The 17,667-nt window shown below is 41.7% G+C and overlaps 1 protein-coding gene across 5 annotated transcripts in view; it reads left to right on the top strand.

Annotated features, from left to right (window-relative positions):
• The window catches only part of TBL1X (transducin beta like 1 X-linked), a 339,461-nt gene that overhangs the window by 221,362 nt on the left and 100,432 nt on the right, over window positions 1-17,667 (top strand). For 3 of the 5 annotated variants that reach the window (XM_044993779.1, XM_044993606.1, XM_044993693.1), the window contains one exon: window positions 8,213-8,320. The exons of the other annotated variants lie outside the window; for them this stretch is intronic. The gene's annotated coding sequence lies outside the window, so the exon portion shown is untranslated. The remainder of the gene's footprint in view (window positions 1-8,212; window positions 8,321-17,667) is intronic. 5 annotated transcript variants of the gene reach the window in all.

Genomic DNA, 17,667 nt, shown 5'->3' with positions numbered 1-17,667 from the left:
CCCACACTGGTTCAAGATATGGCATTGCTGTGATGTTGATCCTCTTAATTGTCCAGGTGTCCCTTGCGTTTGAGAGAGGCTGTTCCGGTGAAAGGGAGAAAGGCTTCCATTGGCAATGGAATTACAGCTATTGACTTTCTCTGTATTAGCTCTAGCTCAGCAAGGCTCCTTTGACCCTTTAGCTGAACAATGCAGAACAGAATTCTGCCACATCTGTCATATAATTGAAACATGAATAATAATTCTCTCAGCTTATAGGTGAAAAGAGAGACTGAATTATTTCTGTGTGATTGGACCTTGATACCAATTCATCACTTCTGGTCCGCAAGAATAAGACTGGCATTTTAAGGGTGTTTTTCCTTTTAACCTGTTTATGAGGGAAAGCTTTTATTCAGTCATGCTGTACGGTAATTATTTGTCTCAAAGTTGATTTCATAGTTTGTTTTTATCTAGCTGATTCATACCTATTTTATGTTGCCCTCTTCACCGGATGTGACTTTGAAGATGTCCCCTCAATGCTAAACTGAGTCAAAACACCCTTCCAAACTCAGTTAATGCATGGCTCAGGGCTTGGCTACATGGAGATTTAGCAAGCCAGGGTATAGATGTATAGCATATTAGCATGCTGCACACTAACAGGTGATATGGACCCTGCTACCACACACTAAAAGTTCTGTAGTGCACTTTGACCTGCTCTTTCAACGCACGCTACAGAACTTCTAGTGAGCGGTAACAGGGTCCACATGATGTTTTTGTGTGCAGCAAGCTACTGTGCTATACATTCACACCCCAGCTTTCTGAACACTAAGTCTCTGTATAGATTAGCACTTAGAGACACAGATGCTATGGTGATGGGGCAGTATAAGAACCTAGACACACACATGACTAGTACATCAAACCATTAAGGAATGGTTGAGCTAGCTGTTCAACTTTTTCAGGTAAATAAATTGAACTGTGAATAATAAAGTGAAAAATAAAATGAAATGGATCACATGATGATTACCTGTTCTGTTCATTCTGTCTGGGGCACCTGGCATTGGCCACTGTTGGAAGACAGGATACTGGGCTAGATGGACCTTTGGTCTGACTCAGTATGGCTGTTCTTATATTCTTACGAACACCATGTAATTTTACTAGGGGTAGATTTTTATTGAGATGTTGAAAACCTAGCTCTTGCCTAGTCTGGGTATAAACATTGCCCCTTTTGTAAGAGTAGTCGTTGCCAAAACCTCCACTCATACTGTGCTGGGCACAAATTGATTGTTGTCTGTGTCCCAGAAGTGGCTGCATTTTAGTGGTGCTGGTGCGGTTCTATGTAAAATATTAATCCAAAAAAGAAATTAAAAACCCAAATCACTTTCAGCAACTTTGCAGGTGGCAGCACTTTTAGTCTTTTTGATTTATATACTTTTTAGGAATCACTTCATATATTTTTAAAGCATCTTTCAGACAAGATATCTTGGGTTTTATTTTGCCGGATTGTGACATATTTAATGATGGTATCCTGCAGTTTGCCCTATATTCTGGTTTTCATACAAGTACTAAAGGTTACCCCTCAGGGACTGTTTGAAAGTATTAAAGCTGTTTATCACTTTGAAAGGATACAAAACATTCATTTCATGTATTAGATAGACGGCACGTCTTTTCTAGAGGCTGAAAGTTAAATCCCTCCTGTGAGGCTTCTGTGGTTTTGCATACTACTGAAAATGGCTTGCCTAACTTGTATATAAAAAATAAAATAAAATCCATTGATGGAAGGGGAAAATATGAATTAGACTCCCACTAATATAATGGCTTAAGGAACAGTGCTAGGGAAATGTATTTAAACATTGTGCCAGTAAAATTGGCACCTGGTTTGCCCTGACTATGCTGGCTGGTCAAGCCAGGTAAGAAAATGGGATTTACAAAAGGACCTAAGTAGGTTAGGCACCTAACTTTTACTGATTTTTCAATGAGAGTAGGCACCTAACTTGCTTAGGAGCTTTTGTAAACCTCATTAGGCACCTGTCTGCATCTTTGGATTCCTAAATACCTTTGTAAACCTGGCCTGTGGTTCCCAAATGAATGTAGGCAAGATTTAAAGGGAGACTCGATTAGGAGCCAGGGTGCAGTAGATAGATGTACTCACCTTTCACTCCTGAATAAATACAGACAGGACCAAATTCAGACTTGGGGTAAGTGGATTTAACTTCATCGACTTCTAGATCAAAGGCCCACCTCACAGTTTGGCCCAAGTAGAGACTTCTGCTCAGTCATGTCCGGGATGTGAGTATCTGATCTGGATGTAGATACAATGGTAGAAGTAAATAGACTTACATATGGCCAGATAATTATGATTTTTGAGTTGTAGAGAACTATGTGCAGTGTTGCCTGTGCTATGCTAGATCTAAGCCGGTAATAACCGGTCCCTCCCCAAAAATCCCTCCCCCAAATGAGTTATCTTTTGTGCCTATGAAGTCCACAGGGAAAAGAACAGAGAAATAAAACCAATGTCTTCACACAAACTTTTACATACAGGGTTTCTAGTCATTGAATATCTGTGTCCTTCTCTCCAGCAAAAGGTTAGAGTCCTTGGATGAAATCCTGGAGTCACTGGACTCAGTGGTAATTTTGTCTTACATTTCAGTAGGACCAAGCTGTCATCCCTTGACTTTTTTCTCCTGTTGTTTTGCATGACACGACAGTGTTGTCTTATAAACGTCAACTAAAGATTGAGAGTGATGGTGGTTGACAGACATGCTCAAGCATATTCTCATGGCTGATTTTCATGTTTTTAGGAATGGTGCACCATAGAATTCCAAACCACAAGCATCAGAAATATGATTAGAGAGTATCGGAGGCGTATTAGAACCGCTCTCCTGTGGTGGTGGTGGTGTTTGTTGTTTACATACAGTCAACTTCTTTGGCGTTCTAGCCGCACAAGCTGTAATAATGACACAAAAGAGAATTAAAGCCATCCCTCTGATGTCTGTTTTTAAGCAGAAAAAAAAATTAAAACTTCAGGCTATTGTTATGTGGCCATATATGGCAGTTAAAGCTAACATCTCAAGCATTTCTTTTTTTAATTTTGTTGTAAAAGGACATGCCAGGATACTTTGGGTGCCAGAAATCAGAGGTTTTTTTAATATATCACAGTAAGTTAGTATGCAAATAGAAAGTATGATTATTTTATTACCTGTATCAGTGTTCCCTAAACAGTGGGTTGCAAGAGGGTCTAGATGGGCTGTGTGCGCTCTGCCCCATCCCTCTCTCCTCTTCTCCTGCCTCCCCCCCAATTTCTCACTTCTGCTGAGCATAAGGAAGCGGCCAAAGCTGGCAAGTGGACAGTCAGCAGCTTGGCAGCGCTTGTAGCCCAGCCACAGGGAGAGAGGAGCTGGCTGGGGCTGCAAGAGTCGGGCAGGGGGCTTGGGCTGAGAAGAGGAAGGGAGATTGGGGCACAGGGGGCTGGAGGGCTGAGCTGGCTTGGGGGTGGGGTGCAGGGAGCAAGGATTATGGTGGGTCCCCAAAAAAGACAAAATGCAGTTGGTGCGTTGCCTGTATAAAAAGTTTGTGAACCACTGACCTGTATTACTAGATGGCTGGGTGCCAGCTGAGACTAGGCCCTATTGTGCTAGGCACCAGACCAAGGCCTAGTAAATGGTCCCTGCCTCAAGGAGTTTACCGTCTAGTTAGAGAAAATTGACAAAGAGAGAGAGAGAGAGAGGAAGTATTAACTGACGTTTCACAGTCAAGCCGCAGAGAGTGTTGGAGAAAGAAAGTGCCTCTGGAACCTAAACAATATAGCACCATAGGTTTGTGTATATTATAAAAAATATTACAAAACAAACCACTCCACTGCATACACACACTTCCCCTCTGGAGAGAATGAGAGAACAAACACATTGTTAGTCATGTTACTTAATGTGCTCCTGGAAGGTGCTCAGATACTAAGGTGATGAGTGCAGTGTAAGGACCTATACAGAATAGAATGGAGATTAAATGACTTGTCCAAGGTCACACAGCAAGTCTATGGCAGAGCCAGCAATTGAACCCATGGACCTTGTTACTCAATCCAGTGTCCTAACCACAAGTCTCTGTCCAGGGGCAGTTCATAGATTCATAGTGTTTAAGGCCAGAAGGGATCATTAGCTCATCTAGTCTGACCTCCTCTATATCATAGGCTATTAAATTTCACCTAATTGAGACCAATAATTTGTGTTTGACTAAAGCATGTCTTTCAGAAAGGCGTCCTGTCTTGATCTGAAGACATCAAGAGATGAAGAATCTACCACTTCCCTTAGTAGCTTGTTCAAGTGATTAATCATACTTGCTGTTACAAAGTTGTGCCTAATTTCTAATTTGAATATGTCTGGCTTCCGCTTCCACCCAGTGGTTCTTGTTGTGCCTTACTCCACTAGATTGAAGACCCCCTTTTATATCCAGTGTTATCTCCCCATGAAGGTACTTATACACTGTAATCATGTCACCTGTCAGTCTTCTTTTTGATAAGCTAAAGAGATTGAGCTCTTTAAATTTTACACTACAAGGCATTTTCTCCAGGCCTTGAATAACTTTTGTTTTCTGCATCCTCTCCAGTTTTTCAACATCCCTTTTAAAATGTAATCACCAGAACTGGCTGTAATATTCCAGGATCAGTCTCATGAATTCTGTATACAGAGGTAAAATCATCTCCCTGTTCGTTGCTTCCCTGTTTTTACGTCTAAGCATCACATTAACCCTTTTTGCCACAGCATGTAAGGGACCAGGGTTTAGGCAGTCTGGCCTAGTGGTCGGAGTCAGAAGGCAAGAGTCAGAGTCAGGCTTGGGATTTGAAACTGGAGATCAGGAGACAAGATAAAGTCTGGAGTCACAGCCGGTCAAAGTCTGTATGGTTGGCCAGACAACTTCCTGGGGCAACCCCCAGAGTTAAATAGGGTGCTTGGCCAATAGAGGGCCACAGGGTACTGCCACTCTATCTCCCTTGGGTGTACTTCCTGCAACACCTATTCTCTACAGTGCTCCCTGGCTGTAGCTCTGCACAGCCTCCCGGTGGCACTGTGGGAAGTCAGCTGTCCCGGGTTCTAGTCCACACAGCAAATTTGATAGAGAAAATCTGCTTTTCAGAAAGTAAACTGTGTATAGTAAAATTCTGCTTTCCCCCACTAACACCTACACCACCACCCTCACTATCACCACCTATTTTTATTCCTTTGCTCTGCCTGTGAGGAGATCATCATCCTGTGCTCGAGTAGTTATCAGTACGTAGTTTCCTCCAGTCTGTCAACTAAAATAAATCTGCTGGAGTCCTTACCACCAAGAACACAGGATGCTCCCTCCCCCTGGGCTGTGTGTTTTGCCCCTCCGGTGCTACTAACCTCTTGAATTCTGATCCCTTGATATGGTGCCTGATCCTGCAGTAATGACATCCATGAAAATGATACCACTGCAGGATCAGTCTCTTGCTTTACTTCCAGAAGTCCACTGGGTCTTCTCCATAAAAGATTTCTATAATACATCACTAAATATCCAATTTCAATTCACTGTTAATACTTGACAGTAACTGTTCTGATAACTGCAATGATCAAAATACAAAACCAAAACATTATCTTGTGATTAGCTCTTTGATTTTTTTCATGTATCCATAAATTAGATGCAAGAAAAGGGTTAATGTAACTTGGATACATGAAATATTTATAGAGCTAAAGAGAGATGAAAGTCTCTGGCCTTCTGCTAATATCCTTGAATTATGAACTGGCAACATTTGGGTCCCAAATGTAGTCAGTAATAGGGCTGAAGAGTTCCACCAATAACCCCTCTATTCCAGCAAAAGCTTGGTGATTCATGTATCAGTATGTGTTGCCAACAATGTTGATCTGTTAGATCAGTCCAGTGTGGACAGACCCCCATTGAAGTCTGCAAGACACTACATGGGCTAGGGAGCCACCTGTATCAAATCTATTGCCATTAATAAACAACAACAACAACAATAATAATTAATACCTAGTTCTATATAGCAAAAGGGAAAAGATGAATGGCCTTTAAATGGTGCTGTTGCTTTGCTAATAGTATTTTTGAGAAAGCTATTGATAAAAGCAGGCAATGATACAGTGCACCAACATTTGTAAGAAACCTTAGTCTGACAAATTTATGAGTATAGTAAGAATGGAGAGCATTAAATATGCAGACACAATATTTAAATAAATCAGAGCTCTAGTAGGAGCCTTTATCTGCTTTACAAGATGTGTTAAAATCAATGATTCCTGCAAAGGGCTAGAACATGGATCAGTTAATTGTTGTCTAGACCAGTACCATTATAACTTGTCTTTTGTTGCATGCACAAGTATCAGGATATTGAATATGAGCTAAAAATGTTAGTATTTAATATGCTATGAGTTTTTCAGTTAAGTCTGGAAAGTGGGATTATAACAGTATAGTCTTCCAAACATATTTAGGGTACTGCATTCCATATTTACAAAGTCACGGTTTTTGGAGTTGTTTTATAGAAGGGGATCATAACACTCAAAGAGAAGAAATGAAAGAAAAACAACTTAACCTCAAGCTGTCAGCATGGCTAGATGGCATGAAATAGCATAAATTTCTCATTATTCTATAACTATATGGGAGCACACATTCATTAGACAAACTCAATAGTAATGGCTTTGACTTTTAGTTAGTGCTATAGTTTTGTCATGGTGGTCACAGAGACTGTGAATTTGAAGGAATTCCATGAAATACCCCAAACTGAGTGAAATGTTTCCAAACTGAGTGATGTTGTGACCTGGTGCATGCAGGTTTGACCCATCTGTCCCTCCCTCTATCCTCCATCCTAACCTCAGTGGTGTTGCTATCGTGTGCATTAGGCTGCAGAACCCAGAGTAGGGAGCTGTTTCCAGCCCCAGAGGACAGGAGACACTGCTGAGGGGATGAGTGCAGTGTGGGCTCACTCTCTAATACTCTGTCCTCCTGCCCCCTTTCCATGACTTGTCTTTTCCCCCACACCTCTGCCATTAAATGTATTCAACATTTTTGTGACAATCGTAGCCCTGCTTTTGTCAATTCAAGAATAGTTCATCTGTTGTTCGTACCAAAGTTAATTGGAACAACATGGAAGGCCTGATTTCCCCATGGCCTTGTCTCTTGTAGAGTCATTTACACTTGTGCAAAATGGGTGTAGTAAAACAGTATGCATGTGGGTATAGAATTTGGAATTTGTTATGTTTTACAGTCACCTTGTACTAACGAGAATGAGTATGTGGTACAAGACAGATGGAAAATCAGGACTGGATTCATGAAAGCTAACCTGTAATGATGTTACAAATACCCAATTGTATAAATCAATTGAGGAATTAAATGTTTTAGTTAAAAAACACATTTAATGTGTGGTTTTAGGAGCTATCAAAAGTCTTTGGAGAAGGATATAACTCATTAAGAAATTCAATAAATCATTTCATCCTGATACATTTTATTGTTTTATTAGTAAGAACATAAGACATAAGATGGGCAGAACAGATGAAGCTTGAAATGTATCTTGGGGTAAAATCAAAAAGTAAGTTAGACACATAGAGGCTGTTCGGGGGTGAGGGGGGGGGGTATGAAATAAGGCTCCACTGGAAAGACACAAAGGAAGGCACAGAAATGTCTGGTATTTGAAGAGTGTAGGAAAAAGGCTCCTGTGGATACAAATATTCTGGCACACCTTTCATGTTTGATTCCATAAAGATTTCCACTCTGACCTTCCCAGAAGACCAAGGAATGGATGCTTTGGTCTACCAAACTCATTTTGTTCCACTTACTTGGCACAAAGTGAACTTAAACCATCTGGAAATTCCTGGTATAGGGGGAAGCTCTGTTTGCAGTAGGGCAAAGTGAATTGTGTGCATTCTATTCAGCTACAAGTCTGTCAGACTTTAACACGTACAAGTACCCATTGAAATGGCAGAATTTTGAGCACTGATCCAGGTTGTCTTGAGGCTCCTGTTAGCTTCCTGAGTTCCTACAACCTGCCTCACAACCACATGTGCACCGATTGAGCAGTACAAGTCCTTGTGAGTCTCGCTTCTATAGCTCTTTCTATCACAGCTTTATTCTCCCATGGTTCAGATAAGCCTCCCATCTCAAAGGATATTAAAAATGGTTGATAAACTGGAGAAGGCCAAGAGGAAAAACTGACAAGTGCTCCTCTTTTGAGGCCATGTAACCCGGTCTGACTGGGTCTCTCTGCCTGTCATTCCAGACTTATCAACTGTCGGATGTCGTGATCTCAATGGTAACTCAACCCCCCAGAGTCTCGACAGCAGCCTGCGAGGAGCATCATTCAGCAGCTCAAAGGTCTCACGACCAGGTAAACCAAAGTAATTCCAAACATGGACTTACCTTGAGAATGCTATTCTCTCATTCTCCCCACTTTCAGATTTTTCTCTGCTGACCTAAGTCCTGGTCACAGCTGGAGCACAGCATTTTTAGAAGGAGTTCTGTTGTTAAGTCTCCACTTGCACCATAATTCAAGGCTAAGACAGTCCCAACTCCCTCAGTCTCATTTGATAAAAGGTCCATAAATATTATCAGTCATTTTTCTGAAATTCCTTTTTATAAACTTCACCAAATTATAAAAACTGCCAGGAAAAAGAGCAAAGAAGCAAGCTATCACTGATAACCGTCCTCTTGTGCTACCCGCTACCTCTTACCCCCTCTGTCCCGTCTTACCCCCTCTGTCCTTCCTAAATAAATTATCTTCACCTCAGTCAAGATGGGGTTAAAGCACAATCAGCCCATCTGTCACACATGCAAGGTCTGTCAAGCCTGGAGGGGGCGGGGCTTTAAAAGAGAGAATCCTTGCTTAGTTTGGGGGTGGCACTGAAGGACTGTTTTGTACCTTAGAGCTCTCTGAGCCTCTGGAAGCAGGGATTTTCTTTTCTCTTTGGCTTTCTGAAGAGCCTCGATTCTGCCTCTTATGGGCTCTGAGAGCATCCTGACCTTTTCCTCTGAACTAATTCCTGCCCCTCTTATCTCCCCCACAAGGGAGTGAATGCTCTGAGTATAGCACAAGAGGACGGTTCTCCAAACTCCGAGGGAAGAGTGGTACCCACCCTGTCACCCAGGGCCCCCGGGGAGGTGTAACCTACTACACCGTGACCTTAACATGCCAATCATGTGAATCATCTCGCCAGGTTTCAGTAATGTCAATGATATCAAATTTCTTCTCATCAATGAGAAATTTGAGTTCCTCTTGCTTTTTGCCCAGCATTAGCTAGCATTAGTATATATGAAAATTTTCAATTGGTTCTCATCACATTCTTTGCCACGCCAGTTCAGTTTGTTCACCGTAAGCTGTGTTTGAGTTGTACTGAATTTGCCTCCTTTGAAAGCTTTCCTTTTGTTGTTAGTTAAATGCCCTCCTGGCTGCTCCAGCTAGTCTACAACCCAGAAGATTAGTACCCTCCGCCCCCTCACCTGTGGGATGCAGGCTGTCCTGTTCATACAGTCCCCCCTTCTAGTGGAATGTGGCCCAATTTTTCATAACACCAAATTTTTCAGCTTCTCACCAGTCAAACAGCCAACATTTTACCTCTAGCATTTTCTGCCTTCTCTCACTTGTGGGACTGGAAGGAAATGAGAACATCACTTGGGCTTTTCTCTTCTTGAAATGTGTGGCTGTTCTTTTACTAACCGGAACTAGCCAAGAGCATAACTTGCATTGATATTTTCCTCTGAACTTTTCCACTTTCTGGTAGCACCAGGACTCTAATCTGCTAAAGGAAATCTGTCTGCCCAATCTATATTGACCTATCTTAAAGGCAAATGAGTCTGTACAGTTTAATGATAGAATGGCTCAAGAAAAAACAGTTCTAGTAAAGCGTCACATAATTTTCTTGAGCCAAAATCTATAAAAAGCCCTTTATGCATTCCAGTGGGTTTAAACAAGTGAATCAGTGCAAGTTTGGTCAGAAAATTCCATGCCAGTGGCTTACCTGAACCAGTAAGAGGGAAATCAGAAGCCACAGGCTTCTGTCTGAGTCAAGCAGACAGTTTCAAGGGACAGAGAAAAATCTCATTGGTGAGTGTTACTGAGCTCATGTCATGGGGTTCAACCCGCTCACAGTATGAGCTCCTTTCTCTGCCTCTGGAGAGCCTCTCCCATGCACTAGTGAGGATAGACGTTCCATTGCAGAGTTCATCTTCCCACGTTATGTTCCAGTCAGTCAGGTGTGCATCTCCTTAATTATATTGTTTAAAGGCCAGTGCTGATTGTTTCCCTAAATCAGGGATCGGCAATCTTTGGCACGCTGCTTGCCAGGGTCAGCACCCTGGTGGGCCAGGCCAGTTTGTTTACCTGCCGCGTCCGCAGGTTCAGCTGATCGCAGCTCCCACTGGCCGCGGTTCACCACTCCAGGCCAATGGGGGCTACGGAAGCAGCGCGGGCTGAGGGATGTGCTGGCTGCAGCTTCCCGCCGCCCCCATTGGCCTGGAGCAGCGAACCGTGGCCAGTGGGAGCTGCGATCAGCTGAACCTGCGGATGCGGCAGGTAAACAAACTGGCTGGGCCCAGCCCGCCAGGGGGCTTATCCCAGCGAGCCACATGCCAAAGGTTGCCCTAAATCATCCTGTGCATAACATGGTGATAAAGATTTGGGCCAAAAAAGACAAGGTTCAAGGGATGGCTTGATTACAGTGTAGAAGTATCTATATGGGGAACAAATATTTAATAATGGGCTCTTCAATCTAGCAGAGAAAGGTATAATATAATGCAGTGCCTGCAAGTTAAAGCTAGACAAATTCAGACTAGAAATTATGAACAGTGAGAGCAATTAATCCTTGGAAAAATTTACCAAGGCTTGTGGTGAATTCTCCATCGCTGACCATTTTAAAATCATGATTGGATGTTGTTTCTAAAAGCTATGCTCTAGGAATTATTTTGGGGAAGTGCTCTGGCTTGTGTTGTACAGGAGGTTGGACTAGATGATCACAGGGGTCCTCTCTGGTCTTGGAATCTATGAATTTATGACAAATGTCAGCCTCGTAGTTCTTGTATGGCCAAGAGAGCCCTGTTACTAGATTTGGTCCAGCTATCTATTAAAAGAAGGTTCCTTGCACCACAAATGTCTAACCGTATCAGAGGCTGGTTCTCAGTCTGGATTTCATGATCCTGGCCCTGATGGAGCTGTAGGGTAAGAGTTCTAGTTCCAGTTATGTAGGTATCTGACCTGTGATGGGGAGAGAATAAATTTTACACTGCCAATGTAACAGGCAGACACATTAGCGAAGATTTTAAAAAGTGATTAGTGATTTTAGGTGTCCAACTTGAGACATCTTAAAAGGGGCCTGATTTTCAAGTGCTGAGCATCAAACCACTCCTAGTGTCTCAGGTTGGGCTCTGAAAATTAAAGTCCCCCAAAACACTTGTCATTTTTGAAAAATCTTGGCCAATATTTATCATAGATATGGCAGTAGTGCCAAGAGGCTCCCCCAGGTTGAAACCTCATTTTGCTAAGTGCTGTATAAATATATAGGAAATGAGAGTATCTGCTCCAAAGGGCTTGAGGTCTAAAAGTGTAGACAGAACAGATGGATGAGCCAAACAAGTAGGCTGGAATGGGACTTGGAGACTTGGGGGAGGGGGTGTAACAAAAAAAAGATGATGTGCTTAATTCTTAGCTCGTCAAACAGTACTCACAAATTGTCACCTGTCTAGATTGTTGTTTAATTTTAATGTATTATTTTGATACTTTAATTTTGATATCTAGGTTCTTTTTAGAGATAGTAAGTAATAAAGATTTTTATGCTTATGTCAGTTGATACTATATTTTTGTTGTTGTTAATTGCTTAGAAATGACGTTCCTTGAATACTGTTAGAATGTTGCATATGACATTTAATAGCAAAACATCTAACATTATTAACTTATGAAAAAATTATGTTCATGCATGGACTTACGTTAAGGTCACCTATATATGTGAATCATAGTTATATAAATATTTTGGTACGTTTTCAGATGGCTTTTCTCTTTGTTTTGAGATTAATGAAGAAAATATTTCATTGGGGTCAGAGTTAAGGTTGTTTGTTCTAATGGAATGTACATGTCTTGTACTTGGTAAAAATGTGATTTATGTTCTATAAGCAGTGTAAGAGTTACCATGCAATTAACTATTGTCTTGTTTTTAAATGCTTGAGTTTTGTAAGTTATGTGATATGTTAGTGCACTGCTACTACTCAGGAATCTCATTTTTTTTTTTTAAACAAAGGGTAACTGGGGTATGTGGTTGGCTTATTTGTTTTATTTATTTGGAAAATTAGTAGTACTATCGCATTGGCAGCTCGGGAAGCTTCCAAAATCAGAGACAACTTGATTTAGCACTCTGGTCATTCATGTCTATATATACACGATGAAATAGAAATGGTCAAACTACTCATTTGTAATGATATTCATTATGAATGTAGTCCCTTTTTAGTTAATGAACTATTCATAAACTGATTTTGATTTTTGAAAATGTATTTGTCAGCAAGGTTCAACAAATTATTTAAAGCCTATGGGACAGTTCATGAACTATGCACTTTGGCTACTCAGTATTCATTATTCATGATGCATGGAACTTTTGGAGAAAAAAACCCATTAAAACATTAAAAATAAACACTGTTTAAACTTTCATCATTTTCAAGTATTTCAGGAATATATGCTGTGGCACTCCGTACAATCATTAATACTTCTCATGCAACCCCATGAATCATAACTTAGTGAATGCTGTTTATTCATGAAGTATTAATGCATCAACATTTTTTTTTAGCACCCAACTACCTCTAGCAAAAATATAGTTGGTTAAAATTTGAACATCTTCATTAGAGAAACATTTTTTTATTCCTGTGAATTGCACTGAAGAGATGGAAAAGAAAAAAAGAAAAGAAAAAGAAACCCTACTATTCCCATTGTTAACAACTTACAGAATTTTTATCATGAGTCCTGTGATTTATGGTGTTTTTCTTAAAGCCCCAGCTATGGAATCAGGATATTACCAATCTCTCCAGCTTTAATTAAAAATTAAAAAATTAAAAGTGAGTTGCTGAGAAAAACTTGAAAATATAAAGATCCCACAGTCTATTATTTTTAAAAGTTCATGATGTTTAAAATGAAGCTCATGATTGTTTGGGGCATGGCTCATGATTTTGAACACTGTGACTTAGCAATGCTGTTCTCTACACTCTATTTGATTTGCAGGGTTCATCAGGAGTCAGAGTTCAACATACCGATCATTTGCGAGTTGTGAAATTTGATGAGAAGAGAGCAGTGGGGCAAAACAAATCCATAAATTGACCTCTAGGGTAGAGTTAATAAAATGATGATCTGGCTCTGCAGTTAAGAAATTAAGGCATAGGGTACTGTAAGCCTGTGCCTAGGATCCCAATACTGGAGTCACAGGATAAATTTTTCATTAAAAAAAAAAATTGCTTGTTAGCCCTCGTAGGATATGTCTGTACTTCACACTCAACCTGGGTCAGTGGGACCCAAGTTTGTGGACTTGGTGTTTTCCAAGCCTGTTTGAGCATCCACGCTGCATTGCTGGACCCAGGTCTCACAGGTGTGCTAACACGTCCATACTGTACTACACAGACTTTCTGACTTTAGATACCTCCCTACTGCAAAATGATAGGGCTTGAACCTGAGTCACAGCAGGACTCGGGTTCTTACCCACAACCTGTGGCAGGACCTAGGACCTGGATTCTGAGTGCTTGCTGACCCAAGTCAAATTGATTTGTGTGCGTCTGGGAGAGGGGCTTGGGCTCAATCCCAATTCAGAGCCTGGGATTAGTGTTCAGTGTAGAACTTCCTGTGGATACACACAAAAATCTTAAAAACAGGAGCCTTGTGTAACTAATGCCTGCCTGAATCTGCAGACAGTGTGCATCAGTAGCTCCAAGAGGTGTGAATTGCTCCATGTATCTGAACTCTGAAACCTGCTGCTGCCCAAAGGAGGGGTGTGGCCACGGTGTGGGAGTAAGGGACTGGAGAGTATCATGTTGGGTGTGCCTAGGTTCCTAGTTAGCCCTAATTTGATCCTGTTTAATTGTTCAGAACAAGGACTGAATGATTGCTTTTCAAAGTTTTGTTCACTGTGTTTTTGCTTTATATTGATTGTCATCCTGATATTATAGAATCATAGAATATCTGGGTTGGAAGGGACCTCAGGAGGTCATCTAGTCCAACCCCCTGCTCAAAGCAGGACCAATTCCCAACTAAATCATCCTAGTCAGGGCTTTCTCAAGCCTGACCTTAAAAACCTCTAAGGAAGGAGATTCCACCACCTCCCTAGGTAACCCATTCCAGTGCTAAGAAGGGTGTGAAAAAGTTTTTCCTAATATCCAACTTAAACCTCCCCCACTACAACTTGAGACCATTACTCCTTTTTCTGTCATCAGGTACCACTGAGAACAGTCTAGATCCATCCTCTTTGGAACCCCCTTTCAGGTAGTTGAAAGCAGCTATCAAATCCCCCCCCCCATTCTTCTCTTCTGCAGACTAAACAATCCCAGTTCCCTCAGCCTCTCCTCGTAAGTCATGTGCTCCAGCCCCCTAATCATTTTCGTTGCCCTCCGCTGGACTCTCTCCAATTTATCCACATCCTTCTTGTAGTGTGGGGCCCAAAACTGGACACATTTGGACAGCAGTTCCCAAACTGTGGGTCAGGACCCAAAAGTGTGTTACAACCCCATTTTAATGGGGTCTCCAGGGCTGGCGTTAGACTTGCTGGGGCTCAGGGCTGAAGCCAGTCTGAGCCCTACTGCCCAGGGCTGAAGCCCTCAAGCTTTGGTGCCCCCCAGGACAACGGGGCTTGGACTTTGGCTTTACCATCTCTCTTTCTCCCCCCCCCCGCCGCCCCCGCCCAGGGTGATGGGGCTCGGGCTTCGGTCCCCCTTCCCGGGGTCATGTAGTAATTTTGGTTGTTTTGGGGGAGGGGGAGTAATGAAGTTTGAGAAACCCTGTGTTAGGATATAAAACTGCAGTTACTATAATTCAGCTAAATAAATATACCCCCAAATTGCTGATCTTAAAGCCAACTTCCCCAAACCCCCCATACAGACACACGCTGAACTTCGAATCCAGTTCTGTTTAAAAAATAAATGACCTCTTTGAGGTTTCTGCAAGGAGATGTTAGGCTCCCAGAAGATGGCTGGAATAATATGTTTTTTCAGATAAAAAAATCAAGAAAGCTCCTTTTATTCTCTGTTAGGCCCTGATCCTGAATCAGGGTCTGCTAGCAGGGACCCCATACAGTGTTCCATGGATGTCTTAGGACCTGACTACACAGCCTTGCAGTTAGGACTACAGAGTGCTACACTGTAACTCCCCCATGTGGATTTTGTGAGCACAAACAAAAAGATACCTAGTTTGCATTAACTTAGTCCTGTTTAAGAGGATGGCATTAACATGAAGTAGGTATCTTTTAGTTTGCTCACAGTGATCACCGGGGGGCGAGAGGAGCAACAGCGCGGCACACAAGTACACATTCATTTCATGCCCCTTATTCTGAACTGTGGGGCCATGTAGACGTAGCCTTAGTTACATGTTTTCCTTCCTAAATGTAAGCTAGAAAAGGAAAATGTCATGTAAGTGCATTGCAATGTTTATCTTTTAAATAGGGATTGGGATGGGAATTGAAAACAAGCACTGACAGTTTGACAATGGCAAAATAAACATTTTGATCAGAGGTTTTTTAAGACCACAGTTGAAATGAGATTTTCCTTTTGACATTTTTAAAGTCTTTTTTAGTTTATAATTAGGACTGGTCTGGGTTCTCCACTTCCGCAGCGGAGCCCCAGGCCCTTTAAATTGTCGACGGAGCCCGGGGCTCCCAGCCACCTCCGTTACCCGGGGGCTCTGGCAGTGGGGCTCTGGCAGCAATTTTAAGGGCCCGGGCCTCCAGCCACTGCCGGGAGCCCTAGGGCCTTTAAATCGCCACCTGGGGAAGCCAGTCCGGCATACCAGACCAGACCGGCTTACTTTCACCTCAGGTCACAGGAACACACTTTCCTATGAATGAATGCTTGTGGGATTATATGTATCTTGGGCTTTCTCAGCTGCCTATTTTCGTGGAAGAACATGATGCTACACAGTCCTAGTATGCGTACATACTCTGTGTGAGTGTGCGAATGAATGTACAATACCTATACAGATAGATCACACATTCATATAGATTATTGTATCTCAAGTAGGGCCTTACCAAATTCACGCCATGAAGAACACATCATGGACTGCAAAATCTGGTCTTTAGTGTACTTCTACCCTCTACTATACAGATTTCATGGGGGAGACCAGCGTTTCTCAAACTGGGGGACCTGAGGGTGGTCACAAGGTTGTTGTAGTGGGGTTGAGGTATTACTACCCGTACTTCTGTGCTGCTGCCTTCAGAACTGGGTGGCTGGAGAGTGGAGGCTGCTGGCTGAGGTCCCAGGTGTGAAGACAGCAATACAGAAGTAAGGGTGGCAATATCATACCATGCCATCCTTACTTCTGTGCTGCTGCTGGTGGCAGGACTGCCTTCAAAGCTGGGCTCCCAGCCAGCCCTCACTGCTCTCTGGCTGCCCCCCACAATAACCTTTCAATTCCCCCCTAAAACTCCCTTTTGGGCCAGGACTCCTACAGTTACAACATCATGACATTTCAGATTTAAATATCTGCAATCATGAAATTTACAATTTAAAAAATCCTCTGACTGTGAAATTGACCAAAATGGACCATGAATTTGATCCCTAATCTTAAGTCTCACTAATTGGCATTGTAAATAATAATAATACTAATAATACTATTTGGTTTCTTTTCAGTTGCGTTGGAGGTAAGGTAAAGACCATAAATCAAATGTCAGATGAAAATCCTCACAGGATAGTTGAAGATAGCAGTTATTGAATACAAGCCAATAAATGATAGCACCAGAATTGGATTTTTATCTCTGAACAAACCTACTACTTTTTGAATTCCTCCCCTGCACTTACATACCCAAAATCTGCTTCTGGATCTTTACAATCCAAGCGTCCAGCTGTTCTTGTAAAAATATGCCATTTTAAAAAAAAGGTTTTACATTTAACAAGCTACTTGCTATCTGCAGGTGAAATCGTACATCTAGCTGTCCAAATTCACTGAACTTCGTAATGAAGTATCTTAGTCTAAGTCGTTTCCTTCATAAAAGTGATTACAGTGACTTGGCCAAGTGGAGTAGTACAGGATAGTACTAAGAAAGCTGGGATAGCTAGTGGTAGGTTGTGGTTTGGACTCGCTAGGCGAAGACAAACTGATTCCCATCACAAGACTGACATTACATTCAGACCTAACTTCTGGAAAGAGAAATACTTCCTCTACCCCATGCGAGAATCTTATATTTTCTTGATATCTGATTAAAAAGCAGAGGATTGAGGTGCTGTATCTGTTATCTAATGAGAAACAACATGGGGATGGAATGCAAATAATGTAGCCATTGTAATAAAACAGTTCCTTCTTTCATTTTTTCTTTGTCTCCTTAAATATTAGTGTGGTTAAAGTTTTGTTGTGGTAACTATATTGCGTACAGAGTAAATTAGCAAATGTGCCAAAGCTCTATAAACATCAATTGTATTTACAGACTACTTAAATCAATTTAAGTAAGCTCAGCTCAACTGGTGCATACACAAATTCAAATTAATTTCCTTTTTATCTAGTCTCCTTGCAGACCT

Source organism: Mauremys mutica, chromosome 1, assembly GCF_020497125.1.
Source record: "Mauremys mutica isolate MM-2020 ecotype Southern chromosome 1, ASM2049712v1, whole genome shotgun sequence".
In the NCBI taxonomy this organism is placed as follows: Eukaryota; Metazoa; Chordata; order Testudines; family Geoemydidae; genus Mauremys; species Mauremys mutica.
The sequence above is the reverse complement of the archived record's forward strand: the minus strand, read 5'-3'. Positions and strand labels throughout refer to the sequence as shown.